At 33.0% G+C, this 25,248-nt stretch overlaps 1 long non-coding RNA gene and 2 pseudogenes across 1 annotated transcript; 2 read left to right on the top strand and 1 right to left on the bottom strand.

Moving 5' to 3' along the window:
- Positions 1–7,095: 7,095 nt before the first annotated feature.
- On the bottom strand, positions 7,096–8,989 carry LOC125470983. The gene is made up of 2 exons (XR_007253319.1): positions 7,898–8,989; positions 7,096–7,811 (listed from the first exon to the last, which is right to left on the bottom strand). It is a non-coding gene; the product is annotated as an uncharacterized LOC125470983 (long non-coding RNA).
- A 4,494-nt stretch (positions 8,990–13,483) lies between these two features.
- LOC125470954 lies at positions 13,484–16,861 on the top strand (annotated as a pseudogene).
- A 5,756-nt stretch (positions 16,862–22,617) lies between these two features.
- On the top strand, positions 22,618–25,248 carry LOC125470925 (annotated as a pseudogene).

Genomic DNA, 25,248 nt, shown 5'->3' with positions numbered 1-25,248 from the left:
AGAGATATAGGTAGGGAAGCAACACAAGATGTACGTGGTTCATCTTAAATTGGGTTACGTCCACGAGGGTTGAGGAGTCCTCATTAATAGTGAAGATTTTACACAAGTTTAAGCACAATAATGACATTGGGAATTAATTATACGTGAACGGTCTCCTTGTATAATTGATGAGAGTCTTCAGCTCCCGTCGCGATTGATGTGGGACTCTAGGAGTTTTATTTTTATGTTGATCTCTATGGTGTTGTGATTGGTCTTTTGATTGGTGAGAAACTTGTGTGCTTCGGCAAGGGTGCCTCCACATGAACTCTTCAATGGGTCCGTGAAGGTATGAAGTTGACCGGTGCTTAGTAGTTTTGGGGGTGGTGAAGTATGAAACAAACAATGCTCCCCCAAGTTCCTAAGTAAGGAAAGCTTCTCGGTTAAGGACTTGCAAAACCCAAGTTGCAGAGTACTCACGAAACTTTCGAGTACTAAAGTGTATTACCATATAATGGGTGTCCCCCAAATCTCCAATGAAGAAGGATTACCGAAGGTGGTGTCTTATGTTTCCCGAGTCATTGAAGAAAAAAGACTTTAAAAAAATTTTCCTTTTTTTTTTGGATGTAGCCCAAGTACATATATATTTTTTTTCTTAAGCCCAAATCCTTTTTTTTGTCTTTTTAATTTTTTTTTTTTGTTGAGAAAAGAAAATCTAGTTGAAGTTTTTTCATTTGTGTATATAACTTGAGTGGTTGAAGCTTTTTCCTTTGGGAAAATGGCGTGAATGGTTGAGGATTTTCCCCTTTGGGCACGTAACTTGAATGGCGGAAGTTCTTCTAAATGTTGGAGTAGAAAATGCCTGAGGCTTTTAGAAAGCCTACAAATGAGTTTCCTTCGAACTATATCCATGGGAACCCAACTAGTTTATTGAAGCTACAATGTTTGACCTTCTGGTGCAGTTGAAGGGGATGTTAATAGCGTTCCATACTGCATGGTGCAAATTAAGCCATTGAAGAGTTGAAGCCTACGTGTTACTTGAACCCTTTTGGAAGCTATATAAATTTATTGACCTCCCAATAGTTGCCTTTCGATCCCATATTGGGGTTGTAGTGTTTGCATTGTTGAAGAGAGAAATATTTGAAGTAGATGTAAGAGGACTGAAGAGTTTTGCAAGTGACCGCTTCACATTTCGATGTCAAATAGTCTTGTAAAAGTTTAGCCCTTGTATACGATATGTAGCTTTCTAGGTTAATAAAGCTTCAGACTTGTCAAAGTATTACAAATGCAGAGAAGCCTTTGTTGGTTTATTAAAGCATCGTTACTGTTGAACGATAAAATTATATATTAGAGTACGGGTAGTACCCTTCATCACCTAGTTGGTGATACAAGGTGAGTCCCTTCATTACCTGGTTAGTGAAAAAAGTGGAGTACTCGTTGTACTTTCCATCACCTAGTTAGTAGACGAGAGTGAGATCCTTCATTACCTAGTTGGTGGAAAGCATGGTAATTTTCCAAAGGAAAGAAATTATTTATTAGAGTATGAGTTGTACCTTTCATCACCTAGTTGCTGATACAAAGGTGAGTTCTTGCATTATGAAGTGGGTGAGAATAATGACAAGTTGTCATTCTTCATTACTATGCCTCGGTATGCCATGGTGGATTCTTCATCTTTATTGTTCGGTCATTCTTCATCTTTATCAGTTACGTACTTACGTAAAGAATTTTGTTCATAAATTTCTACTTTTTTGTTCGGTCAAATAATTATCTACTGTTTGAACAATACTCGGTAGCTAATCTACCGTATTCAACTTCAAAAGTTATGCCTTCAATAGTTGGACAGACATAATATAAATAAGAAGATAAATGACTCTTTGTTTCCTAATGCAGTTAACGTTTTCTTTTGCTGGAAAACTCAAGGGTAACTCAAGGATTGATCATTTCAAATTAAGATGAGATTGATCGAACAGTTGTGTACATTATCTTACTTTTCAACTCAAGGAATAATTTTTTTTGTATAAATAATGTATTTTTATATGTATAGTATAAGTTATTAACTTTTTAATCTTAATTTGAATATCATATATACAAAGAACTATTCAAATTGAAGACAGTTTAGTTATCCAAATATATCAATAAAATGAATAATTCATTATAAATCTTTTACTTAGTATTAATACTACTGATTGGGTTCGTATATTTAAATGACTAAACGATCTCATATTCAAATAATTCTTTTTGTTTTGATGATCTTCAAATAAAGATTAAGAAACTAAACCATCACGATACAAAATTTGTAGAATATGTGTACTCCTCATTGGTGGAACGCAAGGATTATCCATTCTTTTACGTACGTACGCACGCACCTTTTGGGCATCTGAAATGTACTTTATACATGCAGTTAGCATACATGCATGAATTATAATGTTGACATCTTCCTTGCGTGTGTAGTAGTACTCTTACGTATATGCATGTGTGTATATTTCAGTATGAAGGGGCAGTAAAAGAAGATGGAAGAGGACCAAGCATATGGGATACCTACACCCACAAACATCCAGGTCTGTGATTTAATCACTTGGTAATTAATATGAAAACTTTAGCTGCTTCATTTCAAAGGAGTATAAATAGCACCTCATTCTTTTCTTCATGAGCACAAGTAAACTCCAACCTCTCTAATAACCATGCACTTTGTTGGGAGACCAATAGTACGTGGTAAAAAAGGACAATGTTTAATGAGATCCTCAATATTTAATTTTAAACTTTTGTCATTCTAGGAAGATGTGGGGATTATGAAGGATATGGAGTTGGATGCTTACAGATTCTCTATTTCGTGGTCCAGATTATTACCAAGTATTATTCTCTTTGTATACTTTTAAGTAAAGTAATGTGATTGAGTTATCTACTGGGGGACCTTTTTTTTTTTTTCTTGCTATTTTTGTTCTAATTAGATGGAACGTTAAGTGGTGGCGTTAACATGAAAGGAATTGATTATTACAACAATCTCATCAATGAACTCCTACGCAATGGTTAATTATCCTACCTTAAACAATTATTACATGATTTTTTAGAACATCATTCTATCAGACTTTTAATTTGATTTTACTGATCATGTATTACAGGTTTAAAGCCATTCGCAACACTCTTTCATTGGGATGTTCCCCAAGCTTTAGAAGATGAATATGGCGGTTTCTTAATCCTTATTATTTAGTTGTAATACAAGAGGGAATACTCTTGGTAGTAAGATAATCTAAAGGTTGAATCTTTATTTTGATGTTGACATGTGTCGTGTTGTTATTAGTCTCATGATTGGGGAGGAACTCGTGTGCTTCAGTAAGGGTGCCTCCATATGAGCTCTTCAATGGGCCCTTGAAGGTAAGGAGTTGACCGGTGATTGGTAGTTTCGGGAGTAATGAAGTACGGTACAAACAACAAATATCAAATTTTCCTAAAGCTCTTAAATGTATATTTTATCTATTTAGACGTGATTACTTTGCCGAATCCTCGTTGTGCTCATTGACTTTTGTAAATCTCGTTGTTCCCTTCGAATCCATACATTGTGAGCCAAAAATGACAATAACATAGCCACGTTAACTCGAACAATTTAAACAGTCCAAAACATAAACTTTGGGGAATATGACAATGATAAATAACCTATTAACCTATAAAATAACAATTCTTCTGTGATTTTTCTTAATTCAATGTCGGTCCCTTCTTTAATTATATTGCGTCACCTAATTTTAACTTATATTAGTTATAACACAAGAGTGGTCCTTGTGGCTGGGGTTAACTATAACATGCAACTGTGAAAAAATTAAAGCCCCTGGCTCTTGGACGGGGTTATCCTATAAAAAGATCCACTTGTCATACAACTATTGTATTGAAAGATATATCATTCGACGAAGAGGAAGAAATGGATAAAAGGAATTCTATAAATTAGAGATGAGGAACACTTGAAGGAAGAATATTTTATATTTTAAAAAATACAGTTACACTATATTTTGTTATGCATAAAAACAATCGAATGAGTAAAAAAAAAAAATACAAACAGATGTCACGTTTCACGATATATAGTAGTGGGGGATTATGGGACAAAAACTAATTCCATTTGGCATGGTGCTAGAACCTTGTTTCAATATGTTTTTGCTAGTATTGATCCAGATTTAGATGCTCAAGTGGAATTTGTAGCACTCCAAAAACTTTGAGATCCAGCTACAATACGACAAGTAGTCTCATACAATATGCTTTGTCACCTGTTGCTTTTGTGCTTTTTCGAAAAAAAAATTAGAAAAATTAGAAAATTAAAGAAAAAAATTAGAAAAATTAGAAAAATTTGAGAGGGGGGGTCAAACTTTTGTGTTTTTGAATTATAAAAATATTTTCTTTCTGTGATTTTTAGATGGGGTACCAGATAAATCTTGATTTGAATCACTGCCTTTACTTTGACTCTTGTTCTTTATTTATCCGGGAGACGATCCCAAATAAACAGGTATGGAACCTATAATTGTAAACCACGATCGAATCTATGGAAGCATTGGTTTATACATTCCTTTTAGTCTCAACTCTAGAAATAATATTTTTCGCTATCTTTTTTCGAGAACTGCCTAATGTTCCAACTAAAAAGGTGAAATGATTTGTTATCATCTCAATTGAAGTACGAATCCTCCCAATATTGGGAGGATCCATACTTCAACTAGTCCCTTTGTTCCTCGAATGGATCTCTTAGTTGTTGAGAGGGTTGCCCAAAAGAAGTATATAAGGTGTACAAGTTTTTGGTTGATAAAGGGATCAAATGGTATACTTCTTTTGTTGGTAGATTGGAGGATTACGAACATGAATATTGCTTCCCTATTGGCTGGTTTTGCATTAATTGCTACTTCTTTAATCTTACTGATTAGTGTAGATGTTGCATTTGCTTCTCCTGAGGGTTGGTCGGGTAACAAAAATGTTCTATTTTCCGGCACATCATTATGGTTTGGATTAGTCTTTCTGGTGGGTATCCTTAATTCTCTCATATCCTGAACCTATTCGTTCTATATCCAAAAATGAAATGACCCCCCGTCCCAATTCCTTTAGGTTGTGAGACACACTAAAATTCAATATAAGTCCCAAAAATTCAAATAAAGAAAAAAATTAGAAAAATTAGAGAGGGGTCAAACTTTTGTGTTTTTGAATTGTAAAAATATATATAAATGAAAAATATTAAATCAAAATAAATAGATGTAAGCTAATAAAAACCAGTCTCTTGAAACAACTAATCAATTTCTTGTACTACCAAGAAGAAGCCACCCCAATGGTATCCTTTCACAATCTTTAGGAGCGAAATAGCCAATTTGAGAACCTAGCTATCTCGATGCCTTCTTAATTAGCGTCGAAATACAAATTCACAAAACCATTGGGTTTACGGATTCAATATTAAAACTCTAACAAGAAGAAAAAGATCAAGATTAATTAATTCTTCATCCTTATCGATTATGTACTTACGTAAAGAATTCTGGTCATAAATTTCTACTTTTTTGTTGGGCCAAATAATTTTCCAGTGTTTGAATAAGTCTCTGTAGCTAATCGCCCATATTGCCCATCAACAGTTGGACATGCATAATATAAACATGCAGATAAATGACTCTTTGTTTCCGAATCCAGAAAACATTTTCTTTCGTTGGAAAACCCAAGAGTATTCAAGGATTGATCATTTCAAATTAAGATGAGATCGATCGAACTGTTGTGTACTTTATCTTACTCTTCAACTCAAGGAATAATTTTTTTTATAAATAATGTATTTTTGTAGTATAAGTTATTAATTTCTTAATCTTAATATGAATATCATATATACAAAAAACTATTCAAATTGAAGACTGTTTAGTCATCCAAATGTATCAATAAAATGAATAGTTGGTTATAAATCTTTTATTGAAATAATTCTTTTTGTTTAGATGATGTTCAAATAAAAATTAGGAAACTAAACGATCACAATATAAAATTTGTAGAATATGTGCATTCCTCATAGGTGGAACGCAAGGATTATCCATTCTTTTACGTACGTAGACAACTATTGGGTACATGAAACGTGCTTTCTTTTAAATTACAGACCATGACTTGGACTTTAAACTAGGACTTTCAAAGCCAATTTTGTTTACAAATTTTAACCCTTTACCATTCTCATTCTTGTACCAGCAAGAAGAATGTGTAACTACTATACTTTGAAGGGTGTCCCAACCTTCGAAAAAACCACCCCAATGGAACCTAGCTATTTCGATGCCTTCTTAATTAGAGTGGAAAGACAACTTTAAAAAACCACTGGGTTTACCAATTCAATACTAAAAATCTAACAAGAAGAAAAAGATCAAGATTAAATTCTTCATCTTTATCGCTTACTACTTACGTAAAGAATAGTGGTCATAAATTTCTGTTTTTTTGTTGGCTCAAGTAATTTTCTACTGTTTGAACAAGTCTCTATTGGTAATCTTCCATATTCAACTTCAAAAGTTATGCCTTCAACATTGGGACATACATCATATAAACATGCAGATAAATGGCTCTTTGTTTCCTAATGCAGTTAACATTTTCTTTTGCCGGAAAACTCAAGGGTAACTCAAGGATTGATCATTTTAAATTAAAATGAGATTGATCGTACAGTTGTCTACATGATCTTACTTTTCAACTCAAGGAATAATTTGTTTTTATAAATAATGTATTTTCATATATATGCAAAAAACTTAATTTGAATATCATATATGCAAAAAACTGTTCAAATTGAAGACTGTGTAGTTATCCAAATATGTCAATAAAATGAATAGTTCATTATAAATCTTTTACTTAGTATCAACACTATCGATTGGGTTCATATATTCAAATGACTAAACGATTTCAAATTCAAATAATTATTTTTGTTTAGATGATCTTCAAATAAAGATTAAGGAACTGAAGGATCACAATATAAAATTTGAAGAGTATATGCATTCCTCATAGGTGGAACGCAAGGATTATCCATTCTTTTACGTACGTACGCAACTTTTGGGTACATGAAACGTGCTTTCTTTTAAACTACAGACCATGACCTGGTCTTTAAACTAGGGCTTTCAAAGTCAATTTTGTTTACAATTTTTAACAGTTGTACCAATATTGAAAACAAAGTATCTAAAAATTAACTCATAATTCAAAATAACATTCAAGAAAGGTGACAAACCAATTCTAAGACATAATCCTAAAATCTGACTAAGAGTGTACAAATCCAGAATGTTTTGTAAAACTACAACTCCCTCATTGGTTGATGAACTCATAATTCAGCCTAGTAAGTTGCACACTAGGATCTTTAATGATAGAGAACATCTCTCTCTTCTCTTGATTAAAAAACAAACGAGCTGCAAATAGCCACAACGGGCTAGTACGCTCACAACCAGGTAACGGTTCAACAACCTGCACAACTTCAGGAATACTAGTGCCTATCATCAATTGCCTCATAGTGCTCTTACCCTCTACTGCACAAATAAGGCAGTCAATTTGACCATACAATTTTGCAGCACCGCCAACCTTTTTCCCTTTCCTGTCAAACTTATTTGTTCTCAATTCACCTTGGTCAGCTCTTTTTTTTTTTTTTCCTTTCTTAGCACATTTTCTCATAGAATGGGTGGTGCACTCTCCTCATCATCTGATCCAATAGATTCATTTTGTATGTTAACATTTCCTATTGATTCCTCCCTACTATTTGGTAGTAGTGCACCAAATGAAGGTGCCCAAGCATTTGCACCAGTAGCAACGCTGTTTGAGAGCATCCTATCCAACTTTTCCTCGAACTCAGGAGTGATGCCTTTCTGCAATCTTCCATATTCAGGATTTATCTACAAATGAAAAAGAATGTTGTTATTATGTAGTTTATGATTACTATAACTAGAATAACATCATAACTGATACAAAGTGCACATACCTGAATCTTATTATTCCACCATTCATCAGAGGCATCCACTATTCCCTTGCTTGGATTCCACTCTAGGCCAGTTTCTTTCCCAATTAGTTTTTTGCAGAACTACCAATCCTTTTTAAGTCTATCTCACTTATTTTTCAATTGCGCTTTACTATAAGAATTTCCTGTTTCTTTCCTAAAGTTTTCTATCAAATTTGCCGATCTTTCTTTGTTAAAGTGAGGGCCAAGACGACGTCCGGCCTCAACATCCTTGATGCATAACTCACTGAATACGGATATATTATGATCATTGCATGTACCATGTGGAGCTCTTGCTGAAGTTCCCACGTTTTTTGCCATCCTTATATATATAATATTAAAGGAAAACTAATGAAAAGGGCTTGAAAACTTTGAATTTTAATGATAGAGCAAAACAAGACACAAAGTTCAATGGAGACCACAACAACATCAGAAGCTCTATGATGTATATAGCTCTGGGATGGAGACCACAACAAGTCACGCAATAAAGCAAAAAAAACCACAACATCATCAAGACTTACATACCATAATTGTAATTATGAGCCAGAGATAAGGCTCTGAGATGTTCATTGCCTGCTCAAAATCATATGCTTACTATGATTCTGTAATCTTCCATTTCATGCGACTCATACTATTTTTTTATCTTTTGGTCCAAATAAAAAAACTACTTTTGAAAAGCTCATTATCCACATGCCGGTGTAAATTTATGTTGCAGACATGTTTTGGCTGATACCACATGGAAGAGAGTATCCATTTCTATGTAAATTTAATTTAACAACAATCAAATCTTCCAGTATCATCCAAAAACTAATCACCGAACTAAATTACAACTAATCAACTAATTATACGGGAAAAAACGATTCTAACCAAATTAACCAAATAAATTAATCCACCTCAAGTCCCAAAAATTAATTAAAAATAGAATTTAACCAAATTAATCAGCAAATTTCAATCATTTTGGAACAAAAATCAATTGCAGAAAAATGAAGAAAATGACTTATAGTTGAATCCGTTCAATATTTCAATATTCCAACAATAAATTGTCAAAATAAGCAAATTAGAAATTGAAACGAAAGAAAACTCACCTGTTGTTGGTGAAGAGTGCTTGAACTAGAGGAAATGAAGAGGATAGATGGGTCTGTGCTCGAACCAGATGAGAGGGAGAGGAGAGAGCGCGAGAGAAATAGGGAAAGCTAGAAATTGAACGAAGCATAGGAGAAAAGGATAGTATTGTCAGCGCAAATGTTTCATTAATTGCCAATTTTTACGCGCTTCTATGAAAAAAAGTGCTCTTTTAGAGTCTAACCTGCTTTTGCTTTCTTTTGTTTTTGATCCACAATTGAAGGAAAAAAATAAAATAAAAAACTCTTTTTTCTAACCAAACACAATTTATGGTTCCAACTTTTTTTTTAAAAAAAATTAAGCAATCCCAAGCCAGCCTTTTGTTTAGAGGAGGAAAATAAACATATAAATTTAGAATTTTGGCATGGAAAAAAAAAACTTACAATTTGGGACCTCCAGTTCCTAAATTTAGTTTCATGTAAATATGTGTTATTTTCATATTTCTATAAATAAAAGTTTAAAAATAACAAATTCTTTATTCAATTCTATTGTTCTTTTAGGTTAATCAAACAAGCAAATTCACAAGTTCTAGAAAATAAAATTCTGTCATTTCAATTTCCATCATTTTAAAATTCTTTAGTAATATAAATTATTTTCATCCAAACAGATTGTTAGGTTTTATTCTTATGCTATGTGTGTACGTCATTTTGTGGTATAACATAAAGAAGATGAATTAATAATCAATAAGAGTATTGTCTCCATTTTTCTAATAATATATGAAGACAACTACAAGTTATTTTAACTTAAGATAGTACAATTCAAAAAGAAAATGGTGCAACCTCCACTTCAAATTTCTAGAGTGCACAAAATTTGCCACAAAAACAAAACAAAAAAATCCTTCCAATTTTTTCCTCGTGTTGCACAACGCCAAAATATCATGTGCATTCTCCGCACCTCCAATTTTCCATTTGCAAAAAATCTACAAAAAGAAAGTCTTGCTCAATTTTAATATTGTTTGCCTCATATGTCTTGTGAAAAGACATTAAAATTTGTTATTGATTCCTGCAAACAGAAAGTTAAGCGGGTAAATATATAATATACTTAGCATTTATGACATCAAGTACACATCTATATTTGTTTTTATGTATTTGTAGTTGTCATATATGGCATGTCATCTCGTCCAAACTTTTTTCCTTTATTATCAAACTTATTTCTTCTCAATTCGCCCTAGTTAGCTACTCTCTTTTTTCCCTTCTTATCATCTTTTCTTATGTATTGAATAGTCTCATTCTCCTCCTCATCATTTGGTCCAACAGTTTTAGATTGTAAACAAACATCTTCCGTGGATTCCTCCATAATATCTGGTGCTAGTACACTAGATAAAGGTAAGATCCACTTGTCACATAACTATTGTATTGAAAGATATATCTTTCGATGAAGTGGAAGAAATAGATAAAAGGAAATCTATAAATTAGAGCTGAGGATGCTTAAAGGAAGAATAACTTATATTATACATGTTTCACGATATATATAGTAGTGGGGGATTATGGGACAAAAAATAAATCCATTTTGCATGGAGCTAGAACCTTGTTTCGAGATATTTTTGCGAGTATTGATCCAGATTTAGATGCTCAACTGGAATTTGGAGCATTCCAAAAACTTGGAGATCCAACTACAAGAAGACAAGTAGTCTAATACAGTATGCGTTGTTACTTGTTACTTTTCATTTTTATTTTCTTTTTGTGATTTTTAGATGGGGTACCAGATAAATCTTGATTTGAATCACTGCCTTTACTTTAACTCTTGTTCTTTATTTATCCGGGAGAAGATCCCAAATAAACAGGTATGGAACCTATAATTGTAAACCACGATCGAATCTATGGAAGCATTGGTTTATACATTCCTTTTAGTCTCAACTCTAGGAATAATATTTTTCGCTATCTTTTTTTGAGAACTGCCTAATGTTCCAACTAAAAAGGTGAAATGATTTGTTATCATCTCAATTGAAGTACAAATCCTCCCAATAGTGGGAGGATCCGTACTTCAACTAGTCCCTTTGTTCCTCGAATGGATCTCTTAGTTGTTGAGAGGGTTGCCCAAAAGCAGTATATAAGGTGTACAATTTTTTGGTTGATAAAGGGATCAAATGGTATAATTCTTTTGTTGGTAGATTGGAGGATTAGGAACATGAATATTGCTTTCCTATTGGCTGTTTTTGCATTAATTGCTACTTCTTTAATCTTATTGATTAGTGTAGATGTTGCATTTGCTTCTCCTGAGGGTTGGTCGGGTAACAAAAATGTTCTATTTTCTGGCACATCATTATGGTTTGGATTAGTCTTTCTAGTGGGTATACTTAATTCTCTCATATCCTGAACCTATTCGTTCTATATCCAAAAATGAAATGACCCCCCCTCCCAATTCCTTCAGGTTGCGAGACACACTAAAATTCAATATAAGTCCCAAAAATTCAAATAAAGAAAAAAATTAGAAAAATTAGAGAGGGGTTAAACTTTTGTGTTTTTGAATTGTAAAAATATATATAAATGAAAAATATTAAATCAAAATAAATAGATGTAAGCTAATAAAAACCAGTCTCTTGAAACAACTAATCAATTTCTTGTACTACCAAGAAGAAGCCACCCCAATGGTATCCTTTCACAATCTTTAGGAGCGAAATAGCCAATTTGAGAACCTAGCTATTTCGATGCCTTCTTAATTAGCGTGGAAATACAATTTCACAAAACCACTGGGTTTACGGATTCAATATTAAAACTCTAACAAGAAGAAAAAGATCGAGATTAATTAATTCTTCATACTTATCGATTATATACTTATGTAAAGAATTCTGGTCATAAATTTCTACTTTTTTGTTGAGTCAAATAATTTTCTACTGTTTGAATAAGTCTCTGTAGCTAATCGCCCATTTTCAACTTCAAAAGTTTTGCCCATCAACAGTTGGACATGCATAATATAAACATGCAGATAAATGACTCTTTGTTACCGAATCTAGAAAATATTTTCTTTCGCTAGAAAACTCAAGAGTAATTCAAGGATTGATCATTTCAAATTAAGATGAGATTGATCGAACTGTTGTGTACATTATCTTACTTTTCAACTCAAGGAATAATTTTTGTGTAAATAATGTATTTTTGTAGTATAAGTTATTAATTTCTTAATCTTAATTTGAATATCATATATACAAAAAACTATTCAAATTGAAGACTATTTAGTCATCCAAATGTATCAATAAAATCAATAGTTCGTTATAAATCTTTTATTCAAATAATTCTTTTTGTTTAGATGATGTTCAACTAAAAATTAAGAAACTAAACGATCACAATATAAAATTTGTAGAATATGTGCATTCCTCATAGGTGGAACACAAGGATTATCCATTCTTTTACGTACGTAGACAACTAATGGGTACATGAAACGTGCTTTCTTTTAAATTATAGACCATGACTTGGACTTTAAACTAGGAATTTCAAAGCCAATTTTGTTTACAAATTTTAACCCTTCACAATTCTCATTCTTGTACTAGCAAGAAGAATGTGTAACTACTATACTTTGAAGGGTGTCCAAACCTTCGAAAAAACCACCCAATGGAATCCTTTGAAAATCTTTAGGAGCAAAATAGCCAACTTGAGAACCTAGCTATTTCGATGCCTTCTTAATTAGAGTGGAAAGCCAATTTCAAAAAACCACTGGGTTTACCAATTCAACACTAAAACTCTAACAAGAAGAAAAAGATCAAGATTAAATTCTTCATCTTTATCGCTTACGTACTTACGTAAAGAATTCTCGTCATAAATTTCTATTTTTTTGTTGGGTCAAGTAATTTTCTACTGTTTGAACAAGTCTCTATAGCTAATCTTCCATATTCAACTTCAAAAGTTATGCCTTAAACATTTGGACATACATCATATAAAAATGCAGATAAATGACTCTTTGTTTCCTAATGCAGTTAACATTTTCTTTTGCGGGAAAACTCAAGGGTAACTCAAGGATTGATCATTGCAAATTAAAATGAGATTGATCGTACAGTTATCTACATTATCTTACTTTTCAACTCAAGGAATAATTTGTTTTTATATATAATGTATTTTCATATATATACTATAAGTTATTGATTTTTTAATCTTAATTTGAATATCATATATACAAAAAACTGTTCAAATTGAAGACTGTGTAGTTATCCAAATATGTCAACAAAATGAATAGTTCATTATAAGTCCCAAAAATTCAAATAAAGAAAAAAATTAGAAAAATTAGAGAGGGGTCAAACTTTTGTGTTTTTGAATTGTAAAAATATATATAAATGAAAAATATTAAATCAAAGTCAAACCATGACTTGGTCTTTAAACTAGGGCTTTCAAAGTCAATTTTGTTTACAATTTTTAACCCTTTACTATTCTCATGAGCTAGTACGTAGACACCATATCCCTTCCTCCCTTTCTCTATATAAACCCCATGCAATATTCTAGGAGGAGATAACTTAATTATCTCGATCGATATCAAAACTCCCAAGTTATGGCAATGAAATATTCACGATCTTTGCTCTTTGGTGTGCTGCTACTCATTGGCTTTGCATTGACAAATAGCAAAGCAACTAATACAGATCCACCTGTTCATTGCGAATTTCTCAATCGCAGTAGTTTTGAACCAGGGTTTATATTTGGCACAGGTTCCGCAGCTTACCAGGTCTGTATATATATGTATTTTACACACACACTCACATTTACATATTTCTTTTGGGATTATTTACCAGATTTTTGGTGTATTTTATGCATGCAGTTAGCATCCATGCATGAATTATAATGTTGACATCTTCCTTGCGTGTGTAGTAGTACTCTTACGTATATGCATGTGTGTATATTTCAGTATGAAGGTGCAGTAAAAGAAGATGGAAGAGGCCCAAGCATATGGGATACCTTCACCCACAAACATCCAGGTCTGTGATTTAATCAATTGGTAATATGAAAACTTTAGCTACTTCATTTCAAAAGGAGTATAAATAGCACCTCATTCTTTTCTTCGTGAGGACAAGTAAACTCCAACCTCTCTAATAACCATGCACTTTGTTGGGAGACGAATAGTACGTGGTCATGTGATCTGTACAATATATGTATATACTTCATCAGTGCGCACGCATATAAAGTACCTTGCACATGATATGGATTTCACCATTATGTTTTTGAATAACTACAGAAAAAATCGCTGATGGCAGTAACGGAGACGTCGCTATAGATCAATATCACCGCTATAAGGTCTAAAACCTCATAACTTTGTCTCTTGACCCTTTATACTTGAAGGGCACATGTTAACATATTAAATTGGAGGCTTTATAAAAATAAAATAAAAAGGACAATATATAATGAGATCCTCAATATTTAATTTTAAACTTTTGTCATTTTAGGATGATGTGGGGATCATGAAGGATATGGAGTTGGATGCTTACAGATTATCTATTTCATGGTCCAGATTATTACCAAGTAAGTTGCTCCACATCCTCATATTTGGTTGGGACCAATGTCAATATTGTGCATAAGAATTATTTTTCCTACAAGAAAATTATTCTCTTTATATACTTTTAACTAAAGTAATGTGATCGAGTTATCTGCTAGTTAACCCTTTTTCTTTCTTGTTATTTTTTTTCTAATTAGATGGAACATTAAGTGGTGGCGTTAACAGAAAAGGAATTGATTATTACAACAATCTCATCAATGAACTGCTACGCAATGGTTAATCATCCTACCTTACACAATTATTACATGAATTTTTAGAACATCATTCAATTAGACTTTTAATTTGATTTTACTGATCATGAACTACAGGTTTAAAGCCGTTTGTAACACTCTTTCATTGGGATGTTCCCCAAGCTTTAGAAGATGAATATGGTGGTTTCTTAAGCCCTCGTATTGTGTAAGTGAACAAAATTTATTTTCTCATTGATAATTTGATAAAATACATACTGATATACGTAACATAAATTTGTATCTACAGCGATCATTTTAAAGACTATGCAGAACTTTGTTATAAGGAATTTGGTGATCGAGTCAAGCACTGGTTCACGGTAAATGAGCCATATACTTTTAGTAGCATGGGTTATGCTGTTGGGACTCTAGCACCGGGACGCTGCTCTTCTTGGCAAAATCTAAACTGCACCGGTGGAGATTCAGCCATTGAACCATACTTGGTGACACACCACATTCTTCTTGCTCATGGAGCAGCTGTAGAATTGTACAAGAATAGATATCAGGTTCAACAACAGTTTCCTTTTTTTTTTTTTCTTTTTTTTTTTTGGGTCAGCATATTGGCTCCTAATTGAGAATTCTATATGAATCATTATTATGGAGTTGTAATACAAGAGGGAATACTCTCAGTAGTAAGATAATCTAAAGGTTGTATGTTTTTTCTATAACTCCTATTTATTCAACCAAAATTCATATTTTTGGGCAGGCATCTCAGAAAGGCTTTATAGGAATAACATTGGTGACATACTGGTTTGAGCCTGCTTCGGAGTCAAAGCAAGATAAAGATGCTGCCTTACGATCTTTGGATTTTATGTTTGGATGGCAAGTGTCTTAATAAATTATATATAAACTCAATTACATGTTTACTTATGACTTGTAACATTGATACAACCTAGCTAGCATTACTCTTTATATATAATGCTATAATTAGGCTAATATTTGGAATTTTCATGTTTTGTAGGTTTTTGGACCCGTTAACAAGTGGTGACTATCCACACACCATGCGATCAATTGTAGGAAAAAGATTGCCAAAATTCACAAAAGAACAATCCAAGTTGCTAAACGGATCGTTTGATTTTCTTGGAATAAATTATTATACTGCTAGATACGCAACTAGTACACCGAAGAACAATTCACTACAGGCAAGCTTCGTAACAGACCCTCAAGCTGATCTTACAAGTGAGTGCGAAAGGAAACTTACTTTCAATAGCTTAAGTTCTTTGTTCTTCTTGACCTAGTTTGACTTCTTAATTACATTAATTATATTCTAATATTTACACCAATTGTATTCTAATGTTTGTAAATATTGTGGCAGCTGAGCTTAATGGAGTACTTATTGGTCCACAGGTATACATCAAATTTATCATTTTGAGCTATTTGCATTTGGAGGATTAGTTTTTTACCCCAACATTAACGTATTATCTTGAAATGGTGTTGCAGACTGCTTCAGATTGGTTATATGTATATCCAAAAGGAATTCACGATCTTGTGCTCTACACAAAGGAAAAATATAATGATCCAATCATTTATATTACTGAGAATGGTATGTCATACATACGTTTAAGCCTTGATTAAATGCAAATGTTTCACATATTTATAATGGTGTAAAATGAAACTACACGTTTTTTTTTTTTTTTCAAACGGAAAAAACTAAATTTAATCTTTTGTGCAATAATATGTACGTAGGTGTATCAGAGTTGAATAATCCAGAACTATCAATTGACGAGGCTCTTCATGATACCAATAGAATTGACTACCACTACCGTCACCTGTGTTACCTTCAAGCGGCGATCAAGTAAGTAGTTATTAACAAATTAATTAAGGCTATATACTGCCTAGCCTTCTTAAGTTATTGTTATTTAATCATTATATTGACCTAAACCATATGAACATTTGTGTATTTGTGTGCAGAAATGGTGCGAAAGTGAAGGGATACTTTCCGTGGACATTGTTGGATGACTTTGAATGGGATTCGGGATACACCGTCCGATTTGGTTTAAACTACGTGGATTATAATGACGGGCTAAAAAGACACCCAAAACTCTCGGCACATTGGTTCAAAAATTTGCTTAAGAAGAATTGAAGGAATTAAAAGAAATTTATTGTTGATTATAAACATTTAAGAGGATAATTGTCCTTTTTATGTATTTGTATTTCAATTCCTTCCGCATTTGTATTTCCTTTCAATAATGTAAGTATTCTTTGAGATTCAATAATTCAATAAAAAAGCTATAAGAGCTGTGAATGCTACAGTAAGACCTCTCTATATAAAGGAATAACTTATTTATAGTCGTAAACAGTTTTGGTCCTAGTTTGGGTTCAGGAATAAATAGCACATTGTAATAAGTTATTATTTTTCTTGGTCCTATTGTAAAGAAACTCGCCTCAACATAGTAGTAATTGTTAATAAGTACAATAATAAACAAGGCCACAAAAAAAAATAAAAAATAAAAAATAAATAAGAAAAGGTTTTAGATGGACTAAAACATTTCTATACTATTGTTTGGGATTGTTCTTTCTTTTTTTTCTTTTTTTTTTTTTTTTTTTTTTTTTTTTTTTTTTTTTTTTTTGGGAGTTGATACCACACCTTGGAGCTTTTGGATACGTATGTAAAACCTTGTTAATATCTTCTTGTTGAAGTCAAAATATTTCTAGCTCCTCAGGATTATCTTCGTCCCCTTCTTGCCTAATTGTATTAGTGATTATTTTTTCAATTAAAGCGTGCTCAACTTTTTGCACAACTTAACACAAATGTTTTTAGTTAGCTGGCTTTGCATATGACCTTGGGTGACATGACAAATTTGACAGAAGAAAACAAAAAGTATACGCTTGATGTGGTCGAAGATTGGATTGTACGTATTTGTCAAATTTACTTAGAAGAATTAAAGAGTTTTAAAACTTTTGCTATATATTACAAACATCTATTTTTTATTCTTTGTTGAACATAAGGATACTAATAGATTTTAATATATTCTGCCTGTTTAACACAGTTTTAAAATTCACGGCATCGCGCGGGCTTAATTGCTTGTAAGAAACTATTTACAAATGTTGATGCACAAAATCAGTGAGACTTTGGAACGACGTAAAGTGTCGAGTTTGTAACCATCGTAATGTTGCTCCATCACCTAGTGAGGATAATATGTAAAGAGATGGAGGTAGGGAAGCAACACAAGATGTACGTGATTCATCTTAAATGGGGCTCCATCCACGAGAGTGGACGAGTCCTCATTAATAGTGAAGATTTTACACAAGACATAAGTTTAAGCATAATCATCATTAGTGAGTTCTAATGACGAGTTTATGCACAATAATGACATTAGGAATTAATTGTTCAAGAACGGTCTCCTTGTATAGTTGATGAGGGTCTTCGGCTCCCATCCACGATTGATGTGGGACTCTAGGAGTTTTATTTTTAGGTTGACGCTTGTCGTGTTGTGATTGGTCTCTTGATTGGAGAAAAACTCATGTGCTCCGGCAAGGGTGCCTCCACATGAAGTCTTCAGTGGGTCCTTGAAGGTATAAGGTTGACCAGTGCTTAGTAGTTTCGAGGGTGGTGAACTACGGAACAAATAGTGGTCCCCCAAGTTCACGAGTGAGGAAAGCTTCTCGGTTGGAGACTTGCAAAACCCAAATTGGTGTATTTTTTTTGTTTTTTGCTTTTCCTTGTCGGTTCAGTATTGCATAGACTTGTGATCTATGAAATAAACACGTGCTGAAGGCTTCTCCAATTCCAACAAATGACATGCACTGCACATAAATCAAAAGAAAATGAATGTAGGCCACAAGTATATTATACAGCCAAATAGGTAGACACTTAAATCATAACAGACCATTAGGTTTATTTAAAAATAAGGAATTATAACATCATATTTTCCTCCACCTCATTAATATAACTATAAAAGCACAACACTATGTAATTCCTTTCCTCTAAGTCCAAAATATCACAAGAAAATGTAGCTTTTGCGAGAAAATAAATAGTAAAATATGCGTTCATCATTATGCTATTTCTTAATGCTTCAATCCCTCCTTGGTCATGATTTCGATCTTCCTCTTCACCATCATCAATATCGCTCTCTTCACTATAGTCTTCGGGGTCATCAAAATGCCTATCACGTTCAGAATGCCTCCTTTTGTAGTTATGAAGAGCCATTGTAAGAATGACAAAATTCACGTGCTTATTGAACAGACAATCAAGTATATCCCTCAAAATTGCCCCCCTTTTTTTCATACTCTAAACGTATGCTCAATTACGCTTCTAAGAGAAAAATGTCTATGGTTGAATACCTCTTTATGCCCCGTTGGTTGGCCACTCCTATAAACATATGAGAGATGATGTCTTTTACCTTTATGCCCCATGGGGTGGTATTAAATTCCAAATCCATAGGCTTGATAATATTTATTGCCATCTAACATACAATATACAACATAACACCAAAATATCTACTAACGGTCTCAGAAGAGTGTTGAAATTGCTCTTAGCTATTCTTTTTTTTTTTTTTTCTTCTATACCATGTCCTAACATATGCAAGAACATTCCTAATATTACTTTCTCCTTGAACCTTTCAAACTATAGTTAGCTTGCAATGCTTTCATTAACCAAATGTTACCTGCTTGAAAAAATTCATACATGGAGTTTTATGCACATATTTTAGATAATATGCTTCAATAGCTCGAGTACAAGCGCATGCTAATATGTCAAACTCTTCCTCATCATTATCTAGAATGTCCATATTCAAGCGCACCTGCAAGTTAACAAATAATCCTTAACAAAATTCAAGCACCTTGCCAATTAACAGTTGTACCAATATTCAAAACAAAGTATCTAAAAATTAACTCATAATTCAAAAGTACATTCAAGGAAGGTGTCAAACAAATTCTAAGACATAATCCTAAAATCTGACTAAGAGTGTACAAATCCAGAATGTTTTGTAAAACTACAACTCCCTCATTGGTTGATGAACTCATAATTCAGCCAAGTAAGTTGCACACTAGGATCTTTCATGATAGAGAACATCTCTCTCTTCTCTTGATTAAAAAACAAACGAGTTGCAAACAGCCATAACGGGCTAGTACACTCACAACCGGTAATGGTTCAACAACCTGCACAACTTCAGGAATACTAGTGCCTATCGCCAATTGCCTCATAGTGCTCTTACACTCTACTGCACCAATAAGGTGGTCAATTTGACCATACAATTTTGCAGCACCGCCAACCTTTTTCCTTTTCCTATCAAACTTACTTGTTCTCAATTCACCTTGGTCAGCTCTTTTCTTTTTCCTTTCTTAGCACTTTTTCTCATAGATTCGGTAGTGCACTCTCCTCATCATCTGATCCAATAGATTCATTTTGTATGTTAACATTTCCTATTGAGTCATCCCTACTATTTGGTAGTAGTGCACCAAATGAAGGTGCCCAAGCATTTGCACCAGTAGCAACGCCGTTTGAGAGCATCCTATCCAACTTTTCCTTGAACTAAGGAGTGATGCCTTTCTGCAATCTTCCATATTCAGGATTTTTCTACAAATAAAAAAGAATGTTGTTATTATGTAGTTTATGATTACTATAACTAGAATAACATCATAACAGATACAAAGTGCGCATACTTGAATCGTATTATTCCACCATTCATCAAAGGCATCCACTGTTCCCTTGATTAGATTCCACTCTAGGCCAGTTTCTTTCCCAATTAGTTTTTTGCACAACTACCAATCCTTTTTTAGTCTATCTCACTTATTTTTCAATTGCGCTTTACTATAAGAATTTCCTGTTTCTTTCCTAAAGTTTTCTATCAAATTTGCCGATCTTTCTTTGTTAAAGTGAGGACCAAGACAACGTCCAACCTCAATATCCTTGATGCACAACTCACTAAATACGGATATATTATGATCATTGCATGTACTATATGGAGCTCTTGTTGGAGCTCTTGTACTACCAAGAAGAAGCCACCCCAGTGGTATCCTTTCACAATCTTTAGGAGCGAAATAGCCAATTTGAGAACCTAGCTATTTCGATGCCTTCTTAATTAGCGTGGAAATACAATTTCACAAAACCACTGGGTTTACGGATTCAATATTAAAACTCTAACAAGAAGAAAAAGATCAAGATTAATTAATTCTTCGTCCTTATCGATTATGTACTTACGTAAAGAATTCTGGTCATAAATTTCTACTTTTTTGTTGGTACTCAAATAATTTTCTACTGTTTGAATAAGTCTCTGTAGCTAATCGCCCTTATTCAGCTTCAAAAGTTTTGCCCATCAATAGTTGGGCAGGCATAATATAAACATGCAGATAAATGACTCTTTGTTTCCGAATCCAGAAAACATTTTCTTTCGCTGGAAAACTCAAGAGTATTCAAGGATTGATCATTTCAAATTAAGATGAGATCGATCGAACGGTTGTGTACATTATCTTACTTTTCAACTCAAGGAATAATTTTTTAATAAATAATGTATTTTTGTAGTATAGGTTATTAATTGAAGACCGTTAAGTCATCCAAATGTATCAATAAAATGAATAGTTCGTTATAAATCTTTTATTCAAATAATTCTTTTTGTTTAGACGATGTTCAAATAAATATTAAGAAACTAAACGATCACAATATAAAATTTGTAGAATATGTGCATTCCTCATAGGTGGAACGCAAGGATTATCCATTCTTTTACATACGTAGACATCTATTGGGTACATGAAACGTGCTTTCTTTTAAATTACAGACCATGGCTTTCAAGAGTTAACCCTTTACTATTCTCATTCTTGTACCAGCAAGAAGAATGTGTAACTACTATATACTTTGAAGGGTGTCCAAACCTTCGAAAAAACCACCCCAATGGAATCCTTTCACAATCTTTGGGAGCAAAATAGCCAACTTGACAACCTAGCTATTTCGATGCCTTCTTAATTAGAGTGGAAGGACAATTTCAAAAAACCACTGGGTTTACCAATTCAACACTAAAACTCTAACAAGAAGAAAAAGGTCAAGATTAAATTCTTCATCTTTATCGCTTACTACTTACGTAAAGAATTGTGGTCATAAATTTCTGTTTTTTTGTGGGCACAAGTAATTTTCTACGGTTTGAACAAGTCTCTATTGCTAATCTTCCATATTCAACTTCAAAAGTTATGCCTTCAACATTTGGAGATACATCATATAAACATGCAGATAAATGACTCTTTGTTTCCTAATGCAGTTAACATTTTCTTTTGCCGGAAAACTCAAGGGTAACTCAAGGATTGATCATTGCAAATTAAAATGAGATTGATCGTACAGTTGTCTACATTATCTTACTTTTCAACTCAAGGAATAATTTGTTTTTATAAATAATGTATTTTCATATATATAGTATAAGTTATTGATTTTTTAATCTTAATTTGAATATCATATATGCAAAAAACTGTTCAAATTGAAGACTGTGTAGTTATCCAAATATGTCAATAAAATGAATAGTTCATTATTAATCTTTTACTTAGTATCAACACTATCGATTGGGTTCATATATTTAAATGACTAAACGATTTCAAATTCAAATAATTATTTTTGTTTAGATAATCTTCAAATAAAGATTAAGGAACTGAAGGATCACAATATAAAATTTGAAGAGTATGTGCATTCCTCATAGGTGGAACGCAAGGATTATCCTTTCTTTTACGTACGTACGCAACTTTTGGGTACATGAAACGTGCTTTCTTTTAAACTACAGACCATGACTTGGTCTTTAAACTAGGGCTTTCAAAGTCAATTTTGTTTACAATTTTTAACCCTTTACTATTCTCATGAGCTAGTACGTAGACACCATATCCCTTCCTCCCTTTCTCTATATAAACCCCATGCAATATTCCAGGAGGAGATAACTTAATTATCTCGATCGATATAAAAACTCCCAAGTTATGGCAATGAAATATTCACGATCTTTGCTCTTTGGTGTGCTGCTACTCATTGGCTTTGCATTGACAAATAGCAAAGCAACCCATACAGATCCACCTGTTCATTGCGAATTTCTCAATCGCAGCAGTTTTGAACCAGGGTTTATATTTGGCACAGGTTCCGCAGCTTACTAGGTCTGTATATATATGTATTTTACACACACACTCACATTTATATATTTCTTTTGGGATTATTTACCATATTTTTGGTGTATTTTATCCATGCAGTTAGCATCCATGCATGAATTATAATGTACCAACAAGAAGAATGTGTAACTACTATATACTTTATGCTTTTGGCAATTGAACAGATTGTGCAACCTAATATCCCAAATTTATGCTTTTGGCAAAGACCCATGAATTTGAAATTGCTTTGTGTAGGTGATTCACCATATTTCTGTCCAATTTAACTTCACTAAGGTCTCTCTAATTAGATGGAACATTAAGTGGTGGCGTTAACAGAAAAGGAATTGATTATTACAACAATCTCATCAACGAACTCCTACGCAATGGTTAATCATCCTACCTTAAACAATTATTACATGAATTTTTAGAACATCATTCAATTAGACTTTTAATTTGATTTTACTGATCATGTACTCTAGGTTTAAAACCGTTTGTAACACTCTTTCATTGGGATGTTCCCCAAGCTTTAGAAGATGAATATGGTGGTTTCTTAAGCCCTCGTATTGTGTAAGTGAACAAAATTTATTTTCTCATTGGAAATTTGATAAAATACATACTGATATACGTAACATAAATTTGTATCTACAGCGATCATTTTAAAGACTATGCAGAACTTTGTTATAAGGAATTTGGTGATCGAGTCAAGCACTGGTTCATGGTAAATGAGCCATATACTTTTAGTAGCATGGGTTATGCTGTTGGGACTTTAGCACCGGGACGCTGCTCTTCTTGGCAAAATCTAAACTGCACCGGTGGAGATTCAGCCATTGAACCATACTTGGTGACACACCACATTCTTCTTGCTCATGGAGCAGCTGTAGAATTGTACAAGAATAGATATCAGGTTCAATAACAGTTTCCTTTTTTTTTTTTTTTTTGGGTCAACATATGGGATCCTAATTGAGAATTCTATATGAATCATTATTATTGAGTTGTAATACAAGAGGGAATACTCTCAGTAGTAAGATAATCTAAAGGTTGTATCTTTTTCTATAACTCCTATTTATTCAACCAAAATTCATATTTTTGGGCAGGCATCTCAAAAAGGCTTGATAGGAATAACATTGGTGACATACTGGTTTGAGCCTGCTTCGGGGTCAAAGCAAGATAAAGATGCTGCCTTACGATCTTTGGATTTTATGTTTGGATGGCAAGTGTCTTATTAAATTATATATAATCCCAATTACATGTTTACTTATGACTTGTAACATTGATACTACCTAGCTAGCAGTACTCTTATATATAATGCTATAATTAGGCTAATATTTGGAATTTTCATGTTTTGTAGGTTTTTGGACCCATTAACAAGTGATGACTATCCACACACCATGCGATCAATTGTTGGAAAAAGATTGCCAAGATTCACAAAAGAACAATCCAAGTTGCTAAACGGATCGTTTGATTTTTTTGGAATAAATTATTATACTGCTAGATACACAACTAATACACCTAAGAACAATTCACTACAGGCAAGCTTCGTAACAGACCCTCGTGCTGATCTTACAAGTGAGTGCCAAAGGAAACTTACTTTGAATAGCTTAAGTCCTTTGTTCTTCTTGACCTAGTTTGACTTCTTAATTACATTAATTATATTCTAATATTTACACCAATTGTATTCTAATGTTTGTAAATATTGTGGTACCTGAGCTTAATGGAGTACTTATTGGTCCCCAGGTATACATCAAATTTATAATTTTGAGCTATTTGCGTTTGGAGGATTAGTTTTTTACCCCAACATTTACGTATTATCTTGAAATGGTGTTGCAGACTACTTCAGATTGGTTATATGTATATCCAAAAGAAATTCACGATCTTGTGCTCTACACAAAGGAAAAATATAATGATCCACTCATTTATATTACTGAGAATGGTATGTCATACATACTTTTTAAGCCTTGATTAATTGCAAAAGTTTCACATATTTATAATGGTGCAAAATGAAACTACACGTTTTTTTATATTTTTAGAGGAAAAAACTAAATTTAATTTTTTGTGCAATAATATGTACGTAGGTGTATCGGAGTTGAATAATCCAGAACAATCAATTGATGAGGCTCTTCATCATACCAGTAGAATTGACTGCCACTATCGTCACCTGTGTTACCTTCAAGCGGCGATCAAGTAAGTAGTTATTAACAAATTAATTAAGGCTATATACTGCCTAGCCTTCTTAAGTTATTGTCATTTAATCATTATATTGACCTAATCCATTTGAACGTTTGTGTATGTGCCTGCAGAAATGGTGCAAAAGTGAGGGGATACTTTCCATGGACATTGTTGGACGACTTTGAATGGGATTCTGGATACACCGTCCAATTTGGTTTAAACAACGTGGATTATAATGACGGGCTAAAAAGACACCCAAAACTCTCAGCACATTGGTTCAAAAATTTGCTTAAGAAGAATTGA

The sequence above is a fragment of a genome, unplaced genomic scaffold (assembly GCF_019419815.1).
Source record: "Pyrus x bretschneideri cultivar Hongxiangsu unplaced genomic scaffold, Pyrus_bretschneideri_v1 Contig55, whole genome shotgun sequence".
Classification (NCBI taxonomy): Eukaryota; Viridiplantae; Streptophyta; class Magnoliopsida; order Rosales; family Rosaceae; genus Pyrus; species Pyrus x bretschneideri.
Note: the sequence above shows the minus strand (reverse complement) of the source record. Positions and strands in the feature narration are given on the sequence as shown.